General features: G+C 37.3%; 1 protein-coding gene across 1 annotated transcript in view; it reads right to left on the bottom strand.

Moving 5' to 3' along the window:
* Positions 1-852, bottom strand: part of CASK (calcium/calmodulin-dependent serine protein kinase (MAGUK family)) — a gene marked incomplete at its 3' end in the record, with an annotated part of 84,323 nt that extends 83,471 nt beyond the window's left edge. The window contains exon 1 of the mRNA XM_010020835.1: positions 720-852. The remainder of the gene's footprint in view (positions 1-719) is intronic.
* Between the last annotated feature and the right edge of the window lie 5,472 nt (positions 853-6,324).

Genomic DNA, 6,324 nt, shown 5'->3' with positions numbered 1-6,324 from the left:
TGCTGAACCTGGGACTAAGTCATAAGGACTTAGATGGCACAAGTGGAATCCTCAAAAACAGCTACTGTACAAAAGAATATGATCTCTGGAAAAAATATACTGGATATGGAATACACAATGATTGTCACCCAGTTACCATACTCTTTTTGATACAGGGTAAAAGAAGCACTCTATGCACACACGGGCTGTATATTCAACTTAGAAAATCAGCCTTTTATTTATACTGTAGCAGTTCTGTGGCATTGTTTTGAAATCCTGGCTATATGAAAAATGTATAGTTTTTTAATATAATTTTATACAGCTGAATTGCAAATCTTCACCCATTTTGTAGCAAATTACTTGCTAAATTTACACTAATCAAAACAAAACCTATGTGTTCTTACTTTACTTCCTTTGTATGCTTTTTTTGACTCAGAATATTCTTATGTTTAAGAAATTCTCATTCTTAAAAAGATTCAAACAGAAATAGCAATGGCTTAGCATTAGTATAACCTCCTATTTTATTTCCAATATTTATTATTGCAACTGAACAGTCATTGTACTAAATATTACAAATGCATGCACTACATTATATTTGCAATATAAGATCTTGCTTTAAAGCTTCTACAAGATATAAACCAGAAAGGATTTTACAAAGCACACAAACATAGAAAAGATTGACAAATAAAAAAAAAATTAAAATCTGTTTGCTTAGAATTTGTTAAATTGCTTGTCCTTACCTTCTGTGCTTAATCCAGGACTTGAAGTAAATTTTGCTACATCGACAATCTTTACAGCAAACTGTTGCCCTGTTTCCCTGTTGATACATCGCCGCACAACACTGAATGGACCCCTGGAACACACACAAACAGAAAACAGCAATATATAACCCATTCTCTTTTGTGTGTTGAGCTACAATTCCATTACTCCTAAACAAAGTTTAGATTCCAACATCCAAGTGTAGTATTTCCACGGAAGTTTATACCTCTCATGCTTGCTGCTCATAAAAATGTAAAATTAGTAATTTTAACTACAGAGAAGCATAAGGAACACTAAATGAGTTTTGTATTTTCCTATATTAAAGACATACTCTCTTACCCTGACACTTTAGAAAGGCTGTACTCTTACAAACCTTGCGTAGCATACTGACATTATTATTAAAAGTGTGCTTTATTTTGATGCATAATCCAAACAGGGGAGGGGAGGGGGGGAACTCAAACCCAAACAAAAGAAGAAAAAGAAACCAAACCCCAATGACATCTCTAAAGAAGAGGCTAAAGTTTAGAAATCACTGTTTCAAACACCTGAAAGGATATTCCTTCTAAACAATGATAAGAGAATTGTTGAGCCATTCTGTTTGGTTTCATTTGTTTGTTTTACACAAACTAGGTTTATCCTGAGCTTATTTGACATCACTAGATATAAACAACCTCCATAACAATACTTCAAAATTCCACAAAAACCTACCATCTCTCATCTATGGCTCTTAAAGAACCCTGACAGAGTTACAGGTAAAAAGACTTACTAAAATTCGTTCAGACAGGTGTTAGTACTGCACTCAAGTAATAAAGCATGAATGAAATTGCATTTGCCAAAACATGAGTTAGAACAATGGCAGCCTTTTAAAAACTATCACCACCAATACATTTTTGTAAGCTTCCTTTAGAAGATGATTTAAGCTCTTGGTGCCTTGGCTAAAATATGGACACTTCCATCCAATATTAAAGAACAATCAGATACAGTCAGATAACTGTGGTCAAACTTTCAAACACACACACAAAAAAAATAGGCTATGAAAACAGAATATGTTTTAAGACTGCAACACTTGTGGCAAATCAAGCCTTTTTTACTGATACTTATTTAATGACTGACAAGATAGTTCTAAAGAAATCAATTCTGCAGTCTTCTCAAAAAGATGTAAGGGAAAATTTGAGGATGGAAAGAACCTTTGTTCAAAAGTTCATTTACTGAGTTAACATTCACCTGCTGAGTGAAATAAAGGCTTAAATATAGCTTAAAAGACGAATTCTTCTATTCAAGCAGTGAACAGGAAGTTAGCTTACAGGTTTCTGAGCAATGAGATTACAAAGCAACACAATTCTTGAAATAAAAGGTTCCCTGCAAATGAAGGAACGTCCCTCTGAGTGCACTTATGAACCTTTATAACTGGCTTTTGGTATTCCTTTATATGCCAGATGATACAAATATGTAACTCAGCACACTACCAAACCTGTACTCCCATACCTAAGAACCAATTCCTGTATTCCTTAAATAACAGACTTGCAAAGATTTCTTTAAATTAGATCATTTCTGACACAGAACATAAATACCAAAACCAGTCAATAAATCACAATCGAAACATTCACAAACAAGAAAAATATTTATTAGCACAGCTATATACATGAGAATTACGCTGATGTGCTCAAACAGAGCTAACTATACAAGAAAACACATGGGTTTTTCCTCTTCCCTTGCTCCTAACATGCAACTAAATCCCCCTCTGAATCCACACTTCACTGTTATTCAGTATCTGGCCTTTTACCAACAGCTATCACAGATATTTTAAAAAAGATGTTCAGTTAATACTCTAATACATAGAAATCCACTTACATCTGTAAATGCAAAAGGCTCAACTGACTTCATTTGGCATTGGAAAGACTACAGCTATTGACTTGTAATCCTCCCCCTCACATTTCAAAAAGTAATCTTTTATTAAAAAGTCCCATTTTACATAGATCAGTGTCACTTTCTTATCCCAAGTCTGTTTACTCTAATAGCATCTGTCAAAGTAAAATTGCTTTAAAATAGAATAAACATACTTAAATTATAGTAATTTGGAAAGTAAGTTACTAGAAACTAAACGTGTTTCATTAAGATGATTCTTTTTCTTTTCATTCTCATTGTTTTTTCCCCACACAAAGCCTTTCTGAAAACATTAAATAACATTTCTAACATAATCTGATACAGAATGGTAGATCACTAGAATATAGGGATACCTTTCAAGACCATATCCTGACTTATAGGAAGACCCCTGACTTCTGCTCATTCACCTAAACTCTACAAATATAACTACGTTTTGCTGTTGACCAAGCTACTTCTAGATTTCCTAGTTTCCTCAAGTCTGGGCTGGAGAGCCTGCCCAGCCACCTGAATATGCATACATACTTAGAGCAGATAAGGAGTGATAGTTGGAGGAATCATAAATTAAAAAGGAGCATATGAGCTGCAGCTCCAAGAGAGATCAAACTTCTTGTCACCCCTCTTAACTATTACTTCTTTTTTCTTTGCATTATATGTTAACATTTCAGAACCTGACTTGAGTGCTCTGCTTCCTGCATATTAAGTCTGGGACAAAAAAATTTGAGCATTCTACTCAGTTTCATAAGAAAGAGAGGGTACAAGAGACATCTGTACAGTCTCAACCTTTATGGCACATTGAAACTTAGCTATAGTTTTAACAGAGCCTTCTCTACTTCGAATGAGGAATGCAAAGGCTCTAAGAAAATCAAAGGTGCTGTAAAGCATAGAAAGCAAGAATTCAGTGACACTGACAATAAACTGATTTTATTACCAAAATACACCAATTTAGAGTTTCATACAGAAATGAAAAGATTTTTAAACATAGCCTGAAGATTCAACTATTTATAAGCCTTCGACTCCCAACTTTCTCAAAAGAAACTCTCTCATATTAAAGCCATAAACAGTCTCAAAATAGATGACAATAGCAGCACAATAAAGGCTTGAATTTTCCAAGCGCAAGACTTCTGAGGAGTGGCTATCCCTTGGTTTGTTCAGCCTGGAGTAGAGAATGCTGAGGGGTGACCTGACTGCAGTCTTCCTCAAGTGGGGTGGTGAAGGGGGAGGTACTCTGGTAACCAGTGATAGGACTTAAGCAAACGGAATGAAGCTGCATCAGGAGAGGTTCAGGCTGGACGTTAGGGAAAGGCTCCTCACTGAGAAGGTATTCAGTCACTGGAACAGATTTCCCAGGGAATCTGTTGGTCACAGCACCAACGCTGTCAGAGTTCAAAGAACCTCTGGATAATGCTCTTAGTCATATGATTCAGTTTTAGGTAGTCCTGCGAGGAGAAGCGAGTTGGACTTATTGGTCCCATTTAGAGAGGACCCATGAAGGATCCTTATGGATTCCTTCCAACTTCAGATATTCTGTCATTCTGTGATTTTAAAACATTCATGACAGGTGCACTCATCATTTAAGCAGACACCATTGCTTCCACATGCTAAGTAACAGAAAAAAGCTTTTAAATACATTGTTTGCTGTTAGGTTTTTTACTTTTTCCTCACAGCTGCAATGACACACAGCAATTTTACAAATAAAGTTAAAATAGCCCATGGTCTAATCTGAGTCGGAAAACAAAAGTCCATGCTTCCTAACCTTATTTGGAAGTTAAATAACAAAAGTCTTTCAGGCCACACTCAGTCTCAGCACTAAAATCACACTCTTCCCAGTCAAGAAAAGAACTTCAGTATTTCGTCTCTCTAATAAGAAAAGGAGCTATTCAACAGTTGTGTCTGTCACTGGGGAAACATACATCATATTCGCACTAAATGACAATTCCTGTAGCCCATTTTACTAACCCTGCAGCTCAAATTATACAGCTCTAAAGTACAGAGGTAATGCAGACAGGGGAAGGAACAACTGTAACACTAGAGAGAGATCTTCAAAACTGTTACAGACAGATCAGACTGCTTATTTCTTTATTTATTAAAACAGAGGAACTGAGTTAAGCTACATAGTAAGACTTCACCTTGTAAACGTCATACAACCTAGAACTATAATGTCGTGTGGTTTATGTTTTGCTTCTGTGCTACCCTTGGCAAACATTCCTACTGATACACACAAATCTTTGGTTTCAGACCTATCCTCCTGCCTCCCTGCAAGCTTTCAAAATCTTTCACTGCAGTTGGCATGCACACAAGAGACTACACTAGCACAAAACACAAGAATCATTAAAAAATCCAAGTAGTAAGGACAGGTGTTTTTTTCACTGATGTTTTGTCAACATTGGTAGAGCACATTCTAACACCTACAACACTTTGAGTCCCACCTGCAATGTATATCCAAAAGCAAAATGTATTTGCTTAAACTGAAGTTGGAATGCATGCTGATTTTTGCTGTCTACTGCAAATGGAAATAAATGTATAACACCACATTATTAAGGACATTATTGACTACATGTAGGCCATAAAAAAGTGGATAGGAATGCTGCAGAGGTGCCTCATAGACCCTTCTTTTCATGCTTCCAAAATTTCGAGTAAGCAGGGCAGGTCCTGATATAATTTTAACTTTACTGAAACTGTTTTCTGGTGATTAGCTTTATTGTCTAGCACAGAACAGTTAATTTTATATCAGCTAGATGCCAACTTGAAGAAAATCAATTATTTTACTTTCTTCTTCAGACGTATACCACTTAAAAAAGAATAAAATCCTAAAAATTTGAGACCATCAAAGTCCTTTTTATAATCTCTTTTACTTTAAATTATTTTACTTAGTGTATGTCATTAGGACTTCAAGGATAAGTATCATAAGCTGATATTTTGCAAACTTTATTTTTTTGTATTAGAATCTTGTTGGTTTATCTGCCTGTCTTGCACTCCAATCCATGCTGGTGTGCATGTGTGATGTGGGCCGATGCCAACCTTATGAAGTTTAACCAAGTCAAGTGCAAGGTCCTACACCTGGGTCAGGGCAATCCCAGGCACAGCTACAGGTTGGGCAGAGAAGAGATTCAGAGCAGCCCTGCAGAGGACTTGGGGGTGGTGGTTGATGAGAAGCTTGACATGAGCCAGCTTCAGTGTGCGCTTGCAGCCCAGAAAGCCAGCAGTATCCTGGTCTGCATCAAAAGAAGCGTGACCAGCAGGTCAAAGGAGGTGATCCTGCCCCTTTACTCTGCTCTCATGAGACCTCACTTGGAGTATTGTGTACAGTTCTGGTGTCCTCAACATAAAAAGGACATGTTGCTGCTGGAGCAAGTCCAGAGGAGGGTCATGGGGATGATAAGAGGACTGGAGCACCTCCTGTATGAAGACAGGCTGAGAAAGTTGGAGCTATTCAGCCTGGGGAAGAGAAGGCTGTGTGAAGACATCATAGCAGCCTTCCAGTGTCTGTAGGGGGCCTGTAAGGATGTTGGGGAGGGACTCTTCACTAGGGACTGTAGTGGTAGGACAAGGGGTAATGGGTTTAAACTTAAACAGAGGAAGTTTAGATTAGATTTAAGAAGTTCTTTACTGTGAGGGTGGTGAGGCACTGGAATGGGTTGCCCAAGGAAGTTGTGAATGCTCCATCCCTGGCAGTGTTCAAGGCCAGGCTGGACAGAGCCTTGG

Source organism: Nestor notabilis, unplaced genomic scaffold (genome assembly GCF_000696875.1).
Source record: "Nestor notabilis isolate BGI_N333 unplaced genomic scaffold, ASM69687v1 scaffold3608, whole genome shotgun sequence".
Classification (NCBI taxonomy): Eukaryota; Metazoa; Chordata; class Aves; order Psittaciformes; family Psittacidae; genus Nestor; species Nestor notabilis.
Note: the sequence above shows the minus strand (reverse complement) of the source record. Positions and strands in the feature narration are given on the sequence as shown.